Source organism: Arachis hypogaea, chromosome 13 (assembly GCF_003086295.3).
Source record: "Arachis hypogaea cultivar Tifrunner chromosome 13, arahy.Tifrunner.gnm2.J5K5, whole genome shotgun sequence".
In the NCBI taxonomy this organism is placed as follows: domain Eukaryota; kingdom Viridiplantae; phylum Streptophyta; class Magnoliopsida; order Fabales; family Fabaceae; genus Arachis; species Arachis hypogaea.
This window is the reverse complement of record NC_092048.1, coordinates 25456412-25479478: the sequence shown is the minus strand read 5'-3', so window position 1 is coordinate 25479478 and position 23067 is coordinate 25456412. Positions and strand designations below refer to the sequence as shown.

At 39.5% G+C, this 23067-nt stretch overlaps 1 non-coding gene across 1 annotated transcript; it reads left to right on the top strand.

Moving 5' to 3' along the window:
• The first annotated feature begins 19422 nt into the window (after positions 1-19422).
• LOC112738965 (small nucleolar RNA R71) lies at positions 19423-19530 on the top strand. The gene has a single exon (XR_003169911.1). It is a non-coding gene; the product is annotated as a small nucleolar RNA R71 (small nucleolar RNA).
• Positions 19531-23067: the final 3537 nt, after the last annotated feature.

Genomic DNA, 23067 nt, shown 5'->3' with positions numbered 1-23067 from the left:
TCTGTCACTACGCCCAGCACTCGCGAGTTTTAAGCTCGTCACAGCCATCCCTTCCCAGATGCTATTCGGAATACCACAGACAAGGTTTAGACTTTCCGGATCTCAGGAATGGCCATCCATGTGTTCGAACTTATACCACGAAGACACTAATATCTCGGACTCGGTCCCCTGTATTAGATATCCAAGAGATGTCTATTCAATCTAAGGTAGAACGGAAGTGGTTGTCAGGAATGCGTTCATAAGTTGAGAATGATGGTGACTGTCAAGATCATCACATCCATCATATTGAAGTGCGAATGAATATCTTAGAAGCGGAATGAGTTGAATTGAATAGAAAAACAGTAGTACTATGCATTAATCTTTGAGGAACAGCAGAGCTCCACACCTTAATCTATGGTGTGTAGAAACTCTACCGTTGAAAAATACATAAGTGAAAGGTTTAGGCACGGCCGAATGGCCAGCCCCCATGATCTAAGAACTAAACGTCCCAAGATGTCTAATACAATAGTAAAAAGTCCTATTTATACTAAACTAGTTACTAGGGTTTACAGAATTGAGTAAATGATGTAGAAATTCACTTCCGGGGCCCACTTGGTGTGTGCTTGGGCTGAGTTTGAAGTTTACACATGGAGAGGTCATTCTTGGAGTTGAACGTCAGTTTGTAACGTGTTTCTGGCTTTGAACTCCACTTTGCAACATGTTTCTGGCGACTCCAGAATGCAGCATGGAACTGGCGTTGAACGCCAGTTTACGTCATCAATCCTTATTCAAAGTATGGACTATTATATATTTCTGGAAAGCCCTGGGTGTCTACTTTCCAACGCAAGTGGAAGCACGCAATTTGGAGTTCTGTAGCTCCAGAAAATCCACTTTGAGTGCAGAGAGGTCAGAATCCAACAGCATCTGCAGTCCTTCTTCAACCTCTGAATCTGATTTTTGCTCAGGTCCCTCAATTTCAGCCAGAAAATACCTGAAATCACAGAAAAACACACAAACTCATAGTAAAGTCCAGAAATGTGATTTTTAATTAAAAACTAATAAAAATATACTAAAAACTAACTAAATCATACTGAAAATATACTAAAAATAATGCCAAAAAGCGTATAATTATCCGCTCATCACAACACCAAACTTAAATTGTTGCTTGTCCCCAAGCAACTGAAAATCAAATAGGATAAAAAGAAGAGAATATACTATAAATTCCAAAATATCAATGAAACATAGCTTCAATAAGATGAGCGAGACTTGTAGCTTTTTGCCTCTTGAATAGTTTTGGCATCTCACTTTATCCATTGAAGTTCAGAATGATTGGCATCTATAGGAACTCAGAGTTCAGATAGTGTTATTGATTCTCCTAGTTCAGTATGTTGATTCTTGAACACAGCTACTTTATGAGTCTTGGCCGTGGCCCTAAGCACTTTGTTTTCCAGTATTACCACCGGATACATAAATGCCACAGACACATAATTGGGTGAACCTTTTCAGATTGTGACACAGCTTTGCTAAAGTCCCCAATTAGAGGTGTCCAGGGTTCTTAAGCACACTCTTCTTTTGCTTTGGACCTTGACTTTAACCGCTCAGTCTCAAGTTTTCACTTGACACATTCACGCCACAAGCACATGGTTAGGGACAGCTTGGTTTAGCCGCTTAGGCCAGGATTTTATTCCTGTAGGCCCTCCTAACCACTGATGCTCAAAGCCTTGGGATCCTTTTTATTTACCCTTGCCTTTTGGTTTTAAGGGCTACTAGATTTTTGCTCTTGCCTTTTGGTTTTAAGAACTTTTGGCTTTTTCTGCTTGCTTGTTCTTTTTCTCTTTTTTTTTTCGCTATTTTTTTTCTGCAAGCTTTGTATTCACTGCTTTTTCTTGCTTCAAGAATCATTTTTATGATTTTTCAGATTATCAAATAACATGTCTCCTTGTCATCATTCTTTCAAGAGCCAACATATTTAACATTCTTAAACATCAAATTCAAAAGACATATGCATTGTTCAAGCATTCATTCAGAAAACAAAAAATATTGTCACCACGTCAAAATAATTAAATTAGTTTCAAGGATGAATTTGAAACCATGTACTTCTTGTTCTTTTGTATTAAAACATTTTTTATTCAAGAGAGGTGATGGATTCATATTCACTACTTTAAGGCATAGACACTTAAATACTAATGATCATGTAATGAGACACAAACATAAATAAACATAAAGCTCAAAAATTGAAAAACAGTAAATTTAAGAACAAGGAATGAGTCCACCTTAGTGATGGTGGCGTTTTCTTCTTGAGGAACCAATGATGTCCTTGAGCTCTTCTATGTCTCTTCCTTGTCTTTGTTGCTCCTCCCTCATAGCTCTTTGATCTTCTCTAATTTCATGGAGGATGATGGAGTGCTCTTGGTGCTCCTATCCTTAGTTGCTCCCAATAGTTGTGTGGAGGAAAATGTATCCCCTGAGGTATCTCAGGGATCTCTTGATTTGCAGTCAAATGTTCTACCACTGAGCTGTAGACCCTTGAGATGAATCTCTCCATCTCCTATGACTCGGAGGTGGAAGCTTTTGTCTTCTCTTTCCTCTTTCTAGAGGTTTCTCTAGCCTTAGATGCCATCAATGGTTATGGAAAAACAAAAAAAAGCTATGCTTTTACCACACCAAACTTAGAATGTTGCTCGCCCTCGAGCAAAAGAAGAAAGAATAGTAGAAGAAGAAGAAGATATGGAGGAGATGGAGGGATGTGTGTATTCGGCTATATGGGTGGGCTTGGGTGGGCTTGGGTGGGAAAGAGATTTTGAATTTTGAAGGTAGGTGGGGTGTATGGATGTGAGTGGTGAATGGAAAACAGAAGGGATGACTGTGAATAGAGAGAGAGAGAGAGAGGGTGATATAGGATTATGAGGAGGGAAGGTGAGTAGAGGTATGTGGGGATCCTGTGGGGTCCACAGATCCTGAGGTGATCCTGTGGGGTCCACAGATCCTGAGGTGTCAAGGATTTACATCCCTGCACCAATTAGGCATGTAAAATGCCTTTGCATGCATTTCTGGCATTTAAACGCCGAAGTGATGCTTGTTCTGGGCGTTCAACGCCCATGTGCAGCATGTTTCTGGCGTTGAACGCCAGTATGGTGCATGTTTCTGGCGTCAAACGCCAGTCTGATGCTTGTTTCTGGCGTTTAATGCCAGCTTTCCTCTGGGTGCAATCCTGGCGTTTAAACGCCAGACTGCTGCTTGTTTCTGGCATTTAACGCCAGTTTCATGCTCTGTTCTGGCATTAAACACCAGCCAGATGCTCCTTATTGGCGTTTAAACGCCAGTAAGCCCTTCCTCCAAGGTGTTCTATTTTTAATGCTATTTTTCATTCTATTTTTGATTTTTCAGTAGTTTTTGTGACTCCACATAATCATCAACCTAATAAAACATGAAATAACAAAGAGAAAATAAAATAAAAATGATTAAATAACATTGGGTTGCCTCCCAACAAGCGCTTCTTTAATGTCAATAGCTTGACAGTGGGCTCTCATTGAGCCACACAGGTGATCAGGTCAATTTTATAGACTCCCAACACCAAACTTAGAGTTTGGATATGGGAGTTCAACACTAAACTTAGAGTTTGGTTGAGGCCTCCCAACACCAAACTTAGAGTTTGACTGTGGGGGCTTTGGTTGACTCTGCAGTGAGAGAAGCTTTTCATGCTTCCTCTCCATGGTTACAGAAGGAGATCCTTGAGTTTTAAACAAAAGGTTATCCTCATTCAGTTGAAGGATCAATTCTCCTCTGTCCACATCAATCACAGCTCTTGCTGTGACTAGGAAGGGTCTTCCAAGGACGATAGATTCATCCTCTTCCTTCCGAGTGTCTAGTATTATGAAATCAGCAGGGATGAAAGGTCTTCAACCTTTACTAACATGTCCTCTACTAGTCCATAAGCCTGCTTTCTTGAGTTGTCTGCCATCTCTAGTGAGATTCTGGCAGCTTGCACCTCAAAGATTCCCAGTTTCTCCATTACAGAGAGGGGCATGAGGTTTATCCCTGACCCAAGGTCACATAGAGCCTTCTCAAAGGTCATGGTGCCTATGGTATAAGGTATTAAGAACCTTCCAGGATCCTATTTCTTCTGAGGTAATGTCAGTTGATCCAGATCACTCAGTTCATTGATGAGCAAGGGAGGTTTATCTTTCCAAGTCTCATTACCAAATAATTTGGCATTCAGCTTCATGATTGCACCAAGGTACTTGGCAACTTTCTCTTCAGTAATAGGGGTGGCAGGAGTACCCGAACCCGCGGGTACCCGACCCGCCCCTACCCGGTCGGGGTGGGTAATTACCCGCCCCAGAAGCGGGGCGGGTTTTTTCGGGGCGGGTGCACTGGCAGGGCGGGGCGGGGTCGGGGTTGGGGTGAACTAATGAGCGGATATTTTATACGCTTTTTGGGGATAATTTCATATAGTTTTGAGTATGTTTTAGTTAGTTTTTAGTCTATTTTTATTAGTTTTTAGGAAAAAATTCATATTTCTGGACTTTACTATGAGTTGTGTATTTTTCTGTAATTTCAGGTATTTTTCTGGCTGAAATTGAAGGAGCTGAGCAAAAATCTGATTCAGGCTGAAAAAGGACTGCTGATGCTGTTGGATTCTGACCTCCCTGCACTCAAAGTGGATTTTCTGGAGCTACAGAACTCGAAATGGCGTGCTTTCAACTGCGTTGGAAAGTAGACATCCAGGGCTTTCCAGCAATATATAATAGTCCATACTTTGCACAAGGATAGACGATGTAAACTGGCGTTCAACGCCAGTCCTCTGCCCAATTCTAGCGTCCAGCGCCAGAAAAGGATCAAAAGCTGGAGTTGAACGCCCAAACTGGCATAAAAACTGGCGTTCAACTCCACAAATGGCCTCTGCACGTGAATTGCTTAAGTCTCAGCCCCAGCACACACCAAGTGGGCCCCAGCACACACCAAGTGGGCCCCAGAAGTGGATCTCTGCATCATCCATCATAGTTTATCCAATTTTTGTAAACCTAGGCTACTAGTTTAATATTTAAACAACTTTTAGAGACTTATTTTGGATCTCATGACATTTCAGATCAAAACTTTGTATTCTCTGACGGCATGAGTCTCTAAACCCCATTGTTGGGGGTGAGGAGCTCTGCTGTGTCTCGATGAATTAATGCAAGTATTTCTGTTTTCCATTCAAACACGCTTGTTCCTATCTAAGATGTTCATTCGCGCTTAACTGTGATAGAGGTGATGATCTGTGACATTCATCACCTTCCTCAAACCACGAACGTGTGCCTGACAACCACCTCCGTTCTATATCCGATTGACTGAGTATCTCTTAGATTCCTTAATCAGAATCTCCGTGGTATAAGCTAGAACTGATGGCGGCATTCATGAGAATCCGGAAAGTCTAAACCTTGTCTGTGGTATTCCGAGTAGGATTCAAGGATTGAATGACTGTGACGAGCTTCAAACTCCTGAAGGCTGGGCGTTAGTGACAGACGCAAAAAGGATAGTAAATCCTATTCCAACCGGATCGAGAACCAACCGGTGATTAGCCGTGCTGTGACAGAGCGCGTGAGCGTAGTTTTCACTGGAAGGATGGAAGGTAGCCATTGACAACGGTGATCCACCAACACACAGCTTACCATAGGAGGACGTGCGTGCGTGAACAAGAAGACAGAGGAAAGCAGAAATTCAGAAGACAAAGCATCTCCAAAACTCCAACATATTCTCCACTACTGCATAACAAGTAACCTTTAATCCATGCTCTATTGTTTATTCGCAATTCAACTGATAAACATAATTGACTTCCTGACTAAGATTTACAAGATAACCATAGATTGCTTCAAACCAACAATCTCCGTGGGATTCGACCCTTACTCACGTGAGGTATTTACTTGGACGACTCAGTGCACTTGCTGGTTAGTGGTACGCGTTGTGAAAAGTGTGATTCACAATTCGTGCACCAAGTTTTTGGCGCCGTTGCCGGGGATTGTTCGTGTTTGGACAACTAACGGTTTATTTTGTTGCTTAGATTAGGAAAAATCTTTCTTTTTTGGGTTAGAGTCTTTTATTATTTATCCCTTATTAAAACACTTTAAATTTATAGCTCAGTTAGTTAGAACGTGGTGTTTATGTTCATGGTAATTGGCTATCATATTTTTAAAACCTTTTTCAAAAATAATTTTTTCTATTAAATCCTGTGCCAACCTTTAAGTTTGGTGTTTTCTTGTTGATTTCCCTTTGGTTTTCGAAAATTTTGGTTTGGTTTTCTAAAAATTTTAAGTTTGGTGTTCTTTCTTCGTGTTCTTGAGTTTTCCTTGTGACTTGATTTTAAAATTTTTAAGTTTGGTGTTCCTTGGTGTTTTCCCTCCAAAATTTTCGAAAATAGGGAGCATTAGATCTAAAAATTTTAAATCTTGTGCTATCTTATTGTTTTTCTCTCTCTTCTTTAAATTCAAAAATATCTTTTCTCTCTATTTCAAAAACAAATTTTCGAAAATTATATAAAAAAAAATTTTAAAATCTTTTCCAAATCATATTTTTTCAAAACCTTCTAACCACTTTTTCTCTCCTCACTTTTTCGAAAATCATAATTTTTGTTATTTTTATTTTTAGTTAAGTTGTCCTCTTTCCATAAAATAAAATAATTAAAAAGGTAAATCAGTCCAAGTTATATCCATATATCCATCATGGACATAAGTGGAGATGAACAGTTCAGGAGGACTCTGGGGTCATATTCTAACCCATCTACTGCTTCATATGGGAGTAGCATATGCATACCCTCCATTGGAGTTAGTAGCTTTGAGTTGAATCCTCAGCTCATTATCATGGTGCAGCAAAGTTGCCAGTATTCCGGTCTTCCACAGGAAGAACCTACAGAGTTTCTGGCACAATTTCTACAAATTGCTGACACAGTACATGATAAGGAAATTGATCAGGATGTCTACAGACTATTACTGTTTCCATTTGCTGTAAAAGATCAAGCTAAGAGGTGGTTGAATAACCAACCTAAGGCCAGCATAAGGACGTGGAAACAGCTGACAGAAAAATTCCTGAATCAATATTTTCCTCCAAAAAGGATGACACAGCTAAGGCTGGACATCCAAGGCTTCAAGCAAGGAGATAATGAATCTCTTTATGATGCCTGGGAGAGATACAGAGAGATGCTACGAAAATGCCCCTCTGAAATGTTTTCAGAGTGGGTTCAGTTAGACATCTTCTACTATGGGCTTGCAGAAGGAGCTCAGATGTCTCTAGATTACTCAGCTGGTGGATCTATCCATATGAGAAAGACAATTGAAGAGGCTCAAGAGCTCATTGATACAGTTGCCAGCAATCAGCATCTGTATCTAAGCAGCAACCCTTCCATGAATGAAGAGGTTAAAACAGTAACTGCTGAATTCAGTACTGTAAAACAAGCTGCTGAATTCAATCAGCAATTGGATTTTCTAACAAAGCAGCTAGCTGAATTCAAAGACAGGCTACAGGAGACAAGGATAGCTAATATACATATGGACGAACAGTTTAAGCAAACAAAGCAACACTATCAAGGCAAATAGCAGAAGAATGCCAAGCAGTTCAATTAAGAAGTGGAAAAACATTAAATACCCCACCTCAAGGCATCAAAAATTCAAGAAATGAGCGACCCACCAAAGATTCACCTGAGGACAGTAAGAGCCCAGGGAAAAATAATTCTGGCACTAAAACGCCAGAAAATGGGTGGAAGGCTGGCGCTGAACGCCCAGACCATGCCCAAAACTGGTGTTCAGCGCCAGAAACAAGGTAGGGTTGGCGTTCAACGCCAGAAATGGGCAAGAATCTGGCGTTGAACGCCCAAATGGGGCAGAATCCAGCGTTGAACGCCCAACATGGGCACATTTCTGGCGTTCAGGCGCCAGGAACAGACAGTGAGCTGGCGTCTAACGTCACTCCAGCTTCTGACTCTGGCACTCAATTGCCAGTGAGGGATCAGACACACACAAGTGCTGATAGCAACTCCTCTAAAAAGGCTTCTTTAACCACTAAGGTTGAGGAATATAAAGCCAAGATACCTTATCCTCAAAAACTCCGGAAGGAGGAGCAGGATAAGCAATTTGCTCGCTTTGCAGATTATCTAAGGACTCTTGAAATAAAGATTCCATTTGCAGAGGCACTTGAGCAAATACCTTCTTATGCCAAGTTCATGAAAGAGATCTTGAGTCATAAAAAGGAGTAGAGAGAAACAGAAAGAGTTCTCCTCACTGAAGAATGCAGTGCAGTCATTCTGAAAAGTTTTCCTGAAAAGCTTAAAGACCCTGGGAGTTTTCTGATACCATGCATATTAGAAGGTGATTGCACCAAGACAGCTTTATGCGATCTTGGGGCAAGCATCAACCTGATACCTGCATCCACTATCAGGAAGCTTGGCTTAACTGAAGAAGTTAAACCAACCCGGATATGTCTCCAACTTGCTGATGGTTCCACTAAATACCCATCAGGCGTGATTGAGGACATGATTGTCAGAGTTGGGCCATTCGCCTTTCCCACTGACTTTGTTGTGCTGGAAATGGAGGAGCACAAGAGTGCTACTCTCATTCTAGGAAGACCCTTCCTAGCAACTGGACGATCCCTCATTGACGTCCAACAGGGGGAAATAACCCTAAGAGTCAATGATGATGAGTTTAAGTTGAACGCTGTCAAAGCCATGCAGCATCCAGACACATCAACAGACTGCATGAAAGTTGATCTCATTGACTCTTTGGTAGAAGAGATCAACATGGCTGAGAGTCTCGAATCAGAGTTGGAAGACATCTTTAAAGATGTTCAGCCTGATTTGGAGGATTCAGAGGACATGAAAGAGCCTCTGAACTTTCTTCTGAAAGAGGAAAAACCTCCTAAACCCGAGCTCAAGCCACTACCACCATCCTTGAAATATGCATTTCTGGGAGAAGGTGACACTTTTCCAGTGATCATAAGCTCTGCTTTAAATTCACAGGAAGAGGAAGCACTTATTCATGTGCTAAGGACACACAAGACAGCTCTTGGGTGGTCCATAGGTGACCTTAAGGGCATAAGCCCAGCTAGATGCATGCACAAAATCCTATTGGAGGATAATGCCAAACCAGTGGTTCAACCACAGAGGCGGCTAAATCCAGCCATGAAGGAAGTGGTGCAGAAAGAGGTCACCAAATTACTGGAGGCTGGGATTATTTATCCTATTTCTGATAGCCCCTGGGTGAGCCCTGTTCAAGTCGTCCCAAAAAAGGGAGGCATGACAGTGATTCATAATGAAAAAAATGAACTGATTCCTACAAGAACAGTTACAGGGTGGCGCATGTGTATTGACTACAGAAGGCTCAATACAGCCACCAGAAAGGATCATTTTCCTTTACCATTCATAGACCAGATGCTAGAGAGACTAGCAGGTCATGATTATTACTGCTTTTTGGATGGCTACTCAGGCTATAACCAGATTGCAGTAGATCCCCAGGATCAAGAGAAAACAGCATTCACATGTCCATCTGGAGTGTTTGCTTATAGAAGGATGCCATTTGGGCTATGTAATGCGCCTGCAACCTTCCAGAGATGCATGCTCTCTATTTTCTCTGACATGGTGGAAAAATTTCTGGAAGTCTTCATGGATGACTTCTCAGTATACGGAGACTCATTCAGCTCCTGTCTTGATCACTTGAAACTTGTTCTGAAAAGATGCCAAGAGACCAACCTAGTTTTAAACTGGGAAAAGTGTCACTTCATGGTGACTGAAGGAATTGTTCTTGGGCATAAAATCTCAAACAAGGGAATAGAGGTGGATCAAGCAAAAATAGAGGTAATTGAAAAATTACCACCACCTGCCAATGTTAAGGCAATTAGAAGCTTTCTGGGGCATGCAGGATTCTATAGGAGGTTTATAAAAGATTTTTCAAAAATCGCAAAACCTCTAAGCAATCTGCTAGCTGCTGACATACCATTTGTGTTTGACACAGAGTGCCTGCAGGCGTTTGAAACGCTGAAAGCTAAGCTGGTCACAGCGCCAGTTATTTCTGCACCAGACTGAACATTACCATTTGAGCTAATGTGTGATGCCAGTGATCATGCCATTGGTGCAGTATTGGGACAGAGGCATGACAAGCTTCTGCATGTCATTTATTATGCCAGTCGCGTTTTAAATGATGCCCAGAAAAATTACACAACCACAGAAAAGGAATTACTTGCAGTGGTTTACGCCATTGACAAGTTCAGATCCTACTTAGTAGGATCAAAAGTGATTGTGTATACTGACCATGCTGCTCTTAAATATCTACTCACAAAGCAGGATTCAAAACCCAGGCTCATCAGATGGGTATTGCTTCTGCAAGAGTTTGATATAGAAATAAGAGACAGAAAAGGGACAGAGAACCAAGTAGCTGATCATCTGTCCCGGATAGAGCCAGTGGAAGGGACGTCCCTCCCCTTTCTTGAGATCTCTGAGACGTTCCCTGATGAGCATCTATTTGCCATTCAGGAAGCACCATGGTTTGCCGATATTGCAAACTATAAAGCTGCAAGGTTCATACCCAAGGAGTACAATAGAATACAAAAGAAGAAATTAGTTACTGATGCAAAGTACTACTTGTGGGATGAACCCTATCTCTTTAAGAGATGTGCAGATGGAATTATCCGTAGGTGTGTCCCCAGAGAGGAAGCACAGAGAATCCTATGGCATTGCCATGGATCTCAATATGGAGGCCATTTCGGAGGTGAGCGAACAGCCACCAAGGTCCTCCAATGTGGCTTCTATTGGCCCACACTCTACAAAGATTCCCGAGAGTATGTACGTAATTGTGACAGTTGCCAAAGAGCTGGTAATCTGCCTCATGGTTACGCCATGCCTCAACAAGGAATCCTAGAGATTGAGTTGTTTGACGTATGGGGAATTGACTTCATGGGACCTTTCCTACCATCATACTCAAACACTTATATTCTGGTGGCAGTTGACTATGTATCAAAATGGGTTGAGGCTATTGCCACACCCACCAATGATACTAAAATAGTGCTGAAGTTCCTCCAGAAACATATTTTTAGCAGGTTTGGTGTCCCTAGAGTACTAATCAGTGATGGGGGCACTCACTTCTGCAATAAACAGCTTTACTCTGCCATGGTTCGGTATGGAATTCGCCACAAGGTGGCCACTCCATATCATCCACAAACCAATGGGCAAGCTGAAGTCTCTAACAGAGAATTAAAGAGAATCCTGGAACGGATAGTAAGTACCCGTAGAAAGGATTGGGCACGGAGCTTGGATGATGCTCTGTGGGCTTACAGAACAGCATTCAAGACCCCTATAGGGACCTCTCCATACCAACTTGTTTATGGTAAGGCATGTCACCTGCCCGTGGAACTGGAACATAAAGCCTATTGGGCAACCAGGTTCCTAAACTTTGATGCCAAATTAGCAGGAGAGAAACGATTGCTCCAGCTAAATGAGCTAGAGGAATTCAGATTCACAGCTTTCGAAAATGCCAAGCTTTATAAAGAAAAATAAAAAAATGGCATGACAGAAAGCTGTCATCTAGAATCTTTGAACCAGGACAGAAGGTCCTGTTGTTTAACTCTAGACTCAGGCTATTCTCCGGGAAACTGAAATCCCGGTGGAGGGGACCATACGTGATTACAAGTGTGTCACCATATGGTTACGTGGAGCTTCAAGATATTGATTCTGATAAGAAGTTCATTGTCAATGGACAGAGAATCAAGCATTATCTTGATGGCAACTTTGAGCAAGAATGCTCAAGGCTAAAGTTAGATTAAAAGCTCAGCAAGGTCCAGCTAAAGACAATAAAGAAGCGCTTGCTGGGAGGCAACCCAGCCATGGGGCATTAATCCTCTAAGCATTTTGCCCTATTTTTCTTTTTTATTTGTTTATATAAAGTTTACTGACACTAAGGTAAAGAATCATTTGCATAAGTTTACAGGGTTACAGAAGGAATTTGCACACAAAATAGAGATAGGGAGCTCAATGGCAAGAAAACGCCAGTAAAGGGGCATTTTGGGCGTTCAGCGCCCAAAATGGGCATCCACTGGGCGCTGAACGCCAGTAATGGTAGCAATATGGGCGTTCAACGCCAGAAATGGCCACCTACTGGGCGTTGAACGCCAGTAATGGCAGCAACTGGGGGCTGAACGCCCAGGAGATCAGCATTTGGGCGCTGAACGCCCAAAACAAGCAGTGTTTGGGCATTCAAACGCCAGGAAGACAGGGAGGAGCCAAATCCATTTATCCCACACGTATTTCCATTCTAATTTCAAATTTTATGCTTCAATGCATGATTTTTACATGAACATATCAAGAACCCTGATTTCTAAAATCCTTAATTTCTAAAAAATCCATCTTTCCAAATTCAATCCAACTCTTTTCAAAATCTTTTCTGAAAACAAATCTATCTTTTTCACTCAAAAATCTTTTCAACTAATCCATATCTTTTTTAAATATCCATATGATCTTTTTCAAAATTCAGAGTTATCTTTTTCAAAAAAAAAAAAAATTCTATCATATCCTTTCAAAATTAAACTCTATCTTCTATCTTATCTTTTTCAACTCAGTCTTTTTATCTTATCTCGTCCAATTTTTCGAAACCCACCCCCCCACCCCTTTAAAATTGGGTTCGGCCTCCTCCCTCCTCCATCAACAAGTGCACCTCGATCTCCTTCTATCCCTCTCCTTTCTTTTCTTTTGCTTGAGGACAAGCAAACCTCTAAGTTTGGTGTGTTTATCCGAGATCACTAAGATCATGGCCCCCAAAGGAAAACAATCCACTCCAAGAGGCAAGAAAGAGAGCGTTCCAAAACCACTTTGGAATCAAGGGAAGTTCTTATCTAAAGAACATTCAGACCATTATCTTAAAGTAATGGGTCTGAGGTCAGTGATCCCGGAAGTTAGATTCGATCTGAAAGAAGATGAATATCCGGAGATCCAGGAGCAAATTCGAATCAGGAACTGGGAAGTCCTAGCTAATCCTGAAACGAAAGTAGGAAGGAACATGGTCCAGGAGTTCTATGCTAATATGTGGCAGACTGACAAGCAAAGACTATCTGGAACTGCCTGCTACGAGTTTCGGACCATGGTCAGGGGAAAGATTGTTCATACCACCCCTGACAAGATCAGAGAGATATTAAAGCTACCTCAGCTAAAGGATGATCCAGACTCCTTCAACAGGAGGATGATGAGAGCAGACATTGGCCTGGATAAGATTCTAGAGGACATATGTATCCCTGGAGCCAGGTGGACCACCAACACAAAGGGCGTCCCAAATCAACTCAAGAGAGAGGATCTCAAACCAGTTGCCAAAGGATGGCTGGACTTCATTGGGCGTTCTTTGTTGCCCACTAGCAACCGTTCTGAAGTCACAGTTAAAAGAGCAGTGATGATTCATTGCATCATGACGGGGAAGGAAGTGGAGGTTCATCAGTTGATTTCCACTGAACTCTACAAGATAGCTAATAAAAATTCAAAAGAGGCCAGGTTGGCTTATCCAAGCGTGACTTCTCTGCTCTGCAAGGACGCTGGAGTCAAGATGGGAATAACTGAATATATCCTAATTGAAAAGTCAATCACCAAAGCATCAATGGAGAGACAACAAGCACAGGAGGATCATATCAAGAAGAGAGCACAGGAATTCCTCCCAGAGATTCCTCAAGCAGAATATTGGGAATATCTTGAGACGTCTGTCACCAAGATACAGGAAGCTATGGAACAAATAATAAAACAACAGAAGGAACACAGTCAAATGCTGACCCATATGTTTAAAGAACAAGAGGAGCAGGGACGTGACTTAAGGGAACTGAAGCGCCAAAAGTCTTCTGTAATACCAAGCATCCCAAGAATCAGAGGAACCCCCATACCCCCAGAATAAAGGTTGTTAATTTCCAATTTCTGCCTTAACTCTGTGACAGTGTCCTTATAAAAAGTTTACCTTAGAAGTCATATAATAGTAATTAGTATCTATTTGATTTTATCTCCAATTAAGCTATAGTTTATTTTTCTCATCATCATTAAACATGAATAAAATAGTAGATCTTTCGAATAAGAAGCAATAAAATTTCGAGTTTAATAAAAGAAATTCTAATTAGTTAAATGTGGTGGCAATGTTTTCTATCTTCTGAATGAATGCTTGAACAGTGCATATATCTTTTGAATTTGTTGTTTAAGACTGTTAAATATGTTGGCTCTTGAAAGATTGATGAACATGAGACATGTTATTGATAATCTGAAAAATCATAAAAATGATTCTTGAAGCAAGAAAAAGCAGCAAAGAACAAAGCTTGCAGAAAAAAAAAAAGCAAGCAGAAAAAGCCAAAAGCTCTTAAAACCAAAAGGCAAGGGCAAATAAAAAGGATCCCAAGGCTTTGAGCATCAGTGGATAGGAGGGCCTAAAGGAATAAAATCCTGGTCTAAGCGGCTAAACCAAGCTGTCCCTAACCATGTGCTTGTGGCGTGCAGGTGTCAAGTGAAAACTTGAGACTGAGCGGTTAAAGTCAAGGTCCAAAGCAAAAAGAAGAGTGTGCTTAAGAACTCTGGACACCTCTAATTGGGGACTTTAGCAAAGCTGAGTCACAATCTGAAAAGGTTCACCCAGTTATGTGTCTGTGGCATTTATGTATCCGGTAGTAATACTGGAAAACAAAGTGCTTAGGGCCACAGCCAAGACTCATAAAGAAGCTGTGTTCAAGAATCATCACACTGAACTAGGAGAATCAATAGCACTATCTGAATTCTGAGTTCCTATAGATGCCAATCACTCTGAGCTTCAATGGATAAAGTGAGATGCCAAAACTGTTAGGAAGCAAAAAGCTACTAGCCCCGCTCATCTAATTAGAATCTGAGCTTCATGCAAAAAAACTCTGAGATATTATTGCTTCTCAACCTATTAGTCTTCTATTTTATTTGTCTAGTTGCTTGAGGACAAGCAACAGTTTAAGTTTGGTGTTGTGATGAGCGGATATTTTATACGCTTTTTGGGGATAATTTCATATAGTTTTGAGTATGTTTTAGTTAGTTTTTAGTATATTTTTATTAGTTTTTAGGAAAAATTCATATTTCTGGACTTTACTATGATTTGTGTGTTTTTCTGTAATTTCAGGTATTTTTCTGGCTGAAATTGAAGGAGCTGAGCAAAAATCTGATTCAGGCTGAAAAAGGACTGCTGATGCTGTTGGATTCTGACCTCTCTGCACTCAAAGTGGATTTTCTGGAGCTCCAGAACTCGAAATGGCGTGCTTCCAATTGCGTTGGAAAGTAGACATCCAGGGCTTTCCAGCAATATATAATAGTCCATACTTTGCACAAGGATAGACGACGTAAACTGGCGTTCAACGCCAGTCCTCTGCCCAATTCTCGCGTCCAGCGCCAGAAAAGGATCAAAAGCTGGAGTTGAACGCCCAAACTGGCATAAAAACTGGCGTTCAACTCTACAAATGGCCTCTGCACGTGAATTGCTTAAGTCTCAGCCCCAGCACACACCAAGTGGGCCCCAACACACACCAAGTGGGCCCCAGAAGTGGATCTCTGCATCATCCATCATAGTTTATCCAATTTTTGTAAACCTAGGCTACTAGTTTAATATTTAAACAACTTTTAGAGACTTATTTTGGATCTCATGACATTTCAGATCAAAACTTTGTATTCTCTGACGGCATGAGTCTCTAAACCCCATTGTTGGGGGTGAGGAGCTCTGCTGTGTCTCGATGAATTAATGCAAGTATTTCTGTTTTCCATTCAAACACGCTTGTTCCTATCTAAGATGTTCATTCGCGCTTAACTGTGATGGAGGTGATGATCTGTGACATTCATCACCTTCCTCAAACCACAAACGTGTGCCTGACAACCACCTCCGTTCTATATCCGATTGACTGAGTATCTCTTAGATTCCTTAATCAGAATCTCCGTGGTATAAGCTAGAACTGATGGCGGCATTCATGAGAATCCGGAAAGTCTAAACCTTGTCTGTGGTATTCCGAGTAGGATTCAAGGATTGAATGACTATGACGAGCTTCAAACTCCTGAAGGCTGGGCGTTAGTGACAGACGCAAAAAGGATAGTAAATCCTATTCCAACTGGATCGAGAACCAACCGGTGATTAGCCGTGCTGTGACAGAGCGCGTGAGCGTAGTTTTCACTGGAAGGATGGAAGGTAGCCATTGACAACGGTGATCCACCAACACACAGCTTGCCATAGGAGGACGTGCGTGCGTGAACAAGAAGACAGAGGAAAGCAGAGATTCAGAAGACAAAGCATCTCCAAAACTCCAACATATTCTCCACTACTGCATAACAAGTAACCTTTAATCCATGCTCTATTGTTTATTCGCAATTCAACTGATAAACATAATTGACTTCCTGACTAAGATTTACAAGATAACCATAGATTGCTTCAAACCAACAATCTCCGTGGGATTCGACCCTTACTCACGTGAGGTATTACTTGGACGACCCAGTGCACTTGCTGGTTAGTGGTACGTGTTGTGAAAAGTGTGATTCACAATTCGTGCACCATGAACCCGCCCCTACCCGCCCCGGAGTATATATTATATAATATATATTATAATATAAAATAAAATATATAATATAAATATATAAAAATTATTAAATATAAAAAATATATAAAAGAATTTTATACTTGTGGGCTTTGTGGCTAGGGTTTCACGTTCAGAGTTTCACTCTTACTCTTCAAAGTTAAAATCCTAATTTCTTCTCCAGTTGAGCTTCTTCTTCTCCAACCCCCTGGCTGCCGTCGTTCTCAATCTTAGAGAAGGGCTTCGCCTCCGTCCTCCGTTCGAGAGCACAACTTCGCCGCCGTTTTCTGTCTGAGAGAAGAGCTTCGCAACCCACCTGCATCTGAGAGCAAAGCTTCGCCATCCTTCGCCGTGAGCCTGTTGCCGTCGCCGTCGCTGTTGTTGTGAGTCCGTCGTTGTCTCTGCATCCTGCAAATCACTAGATCTGTAAGTTTCTCTTTCTCTTTCTCTCATATTATGAATCTGCAACTAAACCCCGGAACTAGAACACTGGATCTGTAACTAGAACTTTGTAACTGTGAGTTAATTTCCTACTATTTGATGTTGATGGGTCAGGTTGTTCTGTTTATCTGAGTCATGTTAGGAGGTGTTTGCAACGTTCATACTTATATTGTTTCTAATCCGTGGCTAGATATATAATGTTTGTTCTGGATTTTCTGGTTTTACATTAAAATTTCATAATGATATATGCAATGGCTACAGAACACAGAGGTAGAAGAATGTCGCTACCCACACCCACACGAACAAAGAACCTTTTCCTTTTTTCTCTATTAATAACTGTTAACTCATCATTTACATATTAATTATTAATTAACAATATACATCATTCTAAATAAATAGTTGATGGATAGGGATGAAATACTATTATTGTTTTCTTTATATAATGAGCTATATTATTGTTCCCTTTTGGCTTCGATTCAATCTTCATTTATCAATTATTCAAAGGAAAGTTTGTGATGTACATTGAGATATCCAATTTGCACGAGGGCCTCTGTTTTGTTATTTTGTGTTTTTTATCTCTTGGCAGAAATTCATTACATTTTTTCTTTTTATTTTCTTCTTCTTCAATGACATTATAGCTTCTCCTTTTAATAATTGTCACTCCTACTTCAATGACAACATTTGACAATAATAATAATTATATTTTCATTCTAGAATGATATGCATCAAAGAAAGAAAAGATTCTTCTTATTATTGACAAATCATGTACTTTGAATTATTATTGTTCTGTTTATCTGAGTCATGTGCTTATGAGTTATTATTGGCAACTGAATCTGGACAATTATTCATTCTAATAATTTAAAGTCTTATACTATAATAGCACTTAATTAATTTTTTCCATCTGCTTTACATTTACCCTCATGTGCTTGAATGACCAAATACTTATAATTTATAATACTATATAGTGGTGTGTTGTGTTATTATTTGTTTCAACTTATATTAAGAAGACTAATATGCTGTTTATTGTCATCATATATTACTTGAATTATTTTTGTTTGTTTGTATTGAAGGATATTTTATGAAGATGTGAAAAGTGATCAAGAATAAGGATCGAAGGCTATTTTATATCTAATATTGTAATTTCTTTATTATGTTGTTAAATTTATAGTGATTTAACACTAGATTTTTTTTTTAATTCAAGTTATTTGAGCTAATGACATTGTATGAATTTTATGTCTGTATTTTAATTTATCAATGAATTTTAAGTTTTTGTCTTTATTTATATATGAATATGTAAAAATTAAAATGATATTTGATTTTTATAACGGCAGGTAGGGGCGGGGTGGGGCGGGTACCCGCAGGGACGGGTTAGGGTACTGCATTTTACTACCCGCGGGTAGTGATGGGGCGGGTAGTACCTGAATAAAAGGACGGCGGGGCGGGGTCGGGTAGGCCAAAAACCCGCCCCTACCCGCCCCACTGCCACCCCTATTCAGTAACATCCTCATTCTCTTCAGAAGAAGAATACTCATCAGGGCTTATGAAGGGCATAAGGAGGTTCAATGGAATTTCTATGGTCTCTAGATGAGCCTCAGATTCCTTTGGTTCCTCAAAGGGAAACTCCTTGTTGATCACTGGACGTCCCAGGAGGTCTTCCTCACTGGGATTCACGTCCTCCTCCTCTCTTGTAGGTTCGGCCATGATGGTCAATTCAATGGCCTTGCACTCTCCTTTTAGGTTTTCTTCTGTATTGCTTGGGAGAGTACTAGGAGGGATTTTAGTGATCCTTTTACTTAGCTGGCCCACTTGTGCCTCCAAATTTCTAATGGAGGACCTTGTTTCATTCATGAAACTTAAAGTGGCCTTAGATAGATCAGAGACTATATTTGCTAAGCTAGATGGCTTCTGCTCAGAATTCTCTGTCTGTTGCTGAGTGGATGATGGAAAAGGCTTGCTATTGTTAAACCTATTTCTTCCACCATTATTAAAGCCTTGTTGAGGCTTTTGTTGATCCTTCCATGAGAAATTTGGGTGATTTTTCCATGAGGGATTATAGGTGTTTCCATAGGGTTCACCCATGTAATTCACCTCTGCTATTGCAGGGTTCTCAGGATCATAATCTTCTTCCTCAGAAGATGCCTCTTGAGTACTGTTGGATGCAGCTTGCATTCCATTCAGACTCTGAGAAATCATATTGACTTGTTGAGTCAATATTTTATTCTGAGCCAATATAGCATTCAGAGTGTCAATTTCAAGAACTCCCTTCTTCATAGGCGTCCCATTATTCACAGGATTCCTTTCAGTAGTGTACATGAACTGATTATTAGCAACCATGTCAATGAGTTCTTGAGCTTCTGCAGGCGTTTTCTTTAGGTGAATAGATCCACCAGCAGAATGGTCCAGTGACATCTTTGATAACTCAGACAGACCATCATAGAATATATCCAGAATGGTCCATTCTGAAAGCATGTCAGAAGGACACTTTTTGGTCAGTTGCTTGTACCTCTCCCAAGCTTCATAGAGGGATTCTCCTTCTTTCTGTTTGAAGGTTTGAACATCCACTCTAAGCTTACTAAGCTTTTGAGGAGGGAAGAACTTGGCTAAGAAAGTCATGACCAGCTTATCCCAAGAGTTCAGGCTATCCTTAGGTTGAGAGTCCAACCATACTCTAGCTCTGTCTCTTATAGCAAACGGGAAAAGCATAAGCCTGTAGACCTCGGGATCAACCCCATTAGTCTTAACAGTATCACAGATCTGCAAGAATTCAGTTAAAAACTGAAAAGGATCTTCAGATGGAAGTCCATGAAACTTGCAGTTCTGCTGCATCAGAGAAACTAATTGAGGTTTCAGCTCAAAATTGTTTGCTCCAATGGCAGGAATGGAGATGCTTCTTCCATGTAAATTGGAATTAGGTGCAGTAAAGTCACCAAGCATCCTCCTTGCATTATTATTATTTTTGGCTGCCATCTCCTCTTCTTGTTCGAAAATTCCTGTAAGGTTGTCTCTGGATTGTTGTATTTTAACTTCTCTTAGTTTCCTTTTCAGAGTCCTTTCAGGTTCAGGATCTTCTTCAACAAGAATGTTCTTGTCCTTGCTCCTGCTCATATGACAAAGAAGGGAATAACAAAGAAAATATGGAATCCTCTATGTCACAGTATAGAGATTCCTTTGTGTGAGTAGAAGAAGAAAAGAATGTAATGTAAAGAAGGGAAGAGGGAAAACTTGAACACAGAGAGGGAGGTGGTGTTCGAATTTTTGGATGGGAGAGAAGTGTTAGTAGATGAATAAATAAATAGAAGGAGATGAGAGAGAGAATTTTAAAATTTAATTAAAATAAAAATTAAAATTGAAAGTTAGATTTTGAAAATTAAAGTTGAAATTAAATTAAAATTAAAACAATTAGTTAATTAAAAAGAAATTTTGAAAAAGGAGAGAGGGAATTTTCGAAAATAAGAGAGAGAGGATTAGTTAGGTAGTTTTGAAAAAGATATGATTGAAACAAAAAGATAAGATTGATTGAAAAAGTTTTGAAATTTGTTTTTGAAAAAGATATGATTGAAATTTAAAAAGATATGATTGAAACAAAAAGATAAGATTTGAAAATCAAGTTTAAAAAGATAAGAAGTTAGAAAAGATTTTGAAATTGAATTTGAAAAAGATGTGATTGAAATTTATTTTGAAAAAAATTTGAAAAAGAAATTCAAAAAGATTTGATTTTGAAAACTAAAGTTGATTACTTGACTAATAAGAAACTAAAAAGATATGATTCTAAAGTTTAGAGATTGAACCTTTCTTACTAGGCAAGTAACAAACTTGAAAATTTTGAATCAATCACATTAATTGTTAGCATTAATTTCGAGAATATGAAATGAAAATAAGAAAAAGATTTTTTTGAAAATTAATTTTGAAAATTTCGAAAATTATGAAAGAAAAATGAGAAAGATTTGATTTTTGAAAAAGATTTGAAAAAGATAGAATTTTTAAATTGAAAATTTGATTTGACTCATAAGAAACAACTAGATTTTAAAAAGTTTTTGAAAAAGTCAACTCAAATTTCGAAAATTTATGAGAAAATAAGGGAAAGATATTTTTTTATTTTTGAATTTTTAATGAAGAAAGAGAAAAACAACAAAAAGACTCAATGCATGAAAAGTTTGGATCAAAACATGTGATGCATGCAAGAACACTATGAATGTCAAGATGAACACCAAGAACACCTTGAAGATCATGATGAACATCGAGAACATATTTTTAAAAAAATTTTTGATGCAAAGAAAATATGTAAGACACCAAACTTAGAAATTTGCAAACTTCAGACACTAACAAATTGAAAATGCATATGAAAAACAAGAAAAGACACAAAACAAGAAAATATGAAGATCAAACAAGAAGACTTACCAAGAACAACTTGAAGATCATGAAGAACACTATGAATGCATGAATTTTCGAAAATTTTTAGAAAAATAAAAATATGCAATTGACACCAAACTTAAGAATTGACTCAAGACTCAAACAAACAACATAAAATATTTTTGATTTTTTTTATGATTTTATTAATTTTTTTGGATTTTTGTATATTTTTTTTTTCCGAAAACATATAGAAAAAAGGAAGTAATGAATTCAAAGTCCTCAATCAAGATTCCAGGAATCATACCAGGTTAGTCTAAAGCTTGATGGCCAACCAAACTTCAGCATAGCATTTTGAAACTTTAGAATTCATTCTTAAAAATTTTAAAATAATTTTTGAAAACAAAAGGAAAAAATTTTTTTTGAAAGATTTTTGAAGAAATTTTTTTTTGAAAATAAAACAAAAAGAAAATTACCTAATTTGAGCAACAAGATGAACTGTCAGTTGTCCAAACTTGAACAATCCCCGGCAACGGCGCCAAAAACTTGGTGTGCGAAATCGTGATCATTCCATTCCTTAGTAACGGCGCTAAAAACTCAATACGTACGTTCATGATCTTATATCTGTTTCACAACTTCGTACAGCTAACCAGCAAGTACACTGGGTCGTCCAAGTAATAAACCTTACGTGAGTAAGGGTCGATCCCACGGAGATTGTCGGCTTGAAGCAAGCTATGGTCACCTTGTAAATCTCAGTCAGGCGGATTAAATTGTATTAAGAAATTATAGTGAATGAAAATTAAAATAGGATAGGGATACTTATGTAATTCATTGGTGAGAATTTCAGATAAGCATACAGAGATGCTTTCGTTCCTCTGATCTCTGCTTTCCTCCTGTCTTCATCCAATCAATCCTACTCCTTTCCATGGCAAGCTTTGTGTAGGGCATCACTGTTGTCAATGGCTACTTCCCATCCTCTCAGTGAAAAAGGTCCAAATGCTCTGTCACAGCACGGATAATCATCTGTCGGTTCTCGATCATACTGGAATAGGATCCATTGATCCTTTTGCGTCTGTCACTACGCCTAGCACTCGCGAGTTTTAAGCTCGTCACAGCCATCCCTTCCCAGATCCTACTCGGAATACCACAGACAAGGTTTAGACTTTTCGAATCTCAGGAATGGCCATCCATGGGTTCAAACTTATACCACGAAGACACTAATATCTCGGACTCGGTCCCCTGTATTAGATATCCAAGAGATATCCATTCAATCTAAGGTAGAACGGAAGTGGTTGTCAGGAACGCGTTCATAAGTTGAGAATGATGATGACTGTCACGATCATCACATCCATCATATTGAAGTGCGAATGAATATCTTAGAAGCGGAATAAGTTGAATTGAATAGAAAAACAGTAGTACTATGCATTAATCTTTGAGGAACAACAGAGCTCCACACCTTAATCTATGGTATATAGAAACTCTACCGTTAAAAAATACATAAGTGAAAGGTTCAGGCATGGCCGAATGGCCAGCCCCCATGATATAAGAACTAAACGTCCCAAGATGTCTAATACAATAGTAAAAAGTCCTATTTATACTAAACTAGTTACTAGGGTTTACAGAATTAAGTAAATGATGTAGAAATCCACTTCCGGGGCCCACTTGGTGTGTGCTTGGGCTGAGCTTGAAGTTTACATGTGGAGAGGTCATTCTTGGAGTTGAACGTCAGTTTGTAACGTGTTTCTGGCTTTGAACTCCACT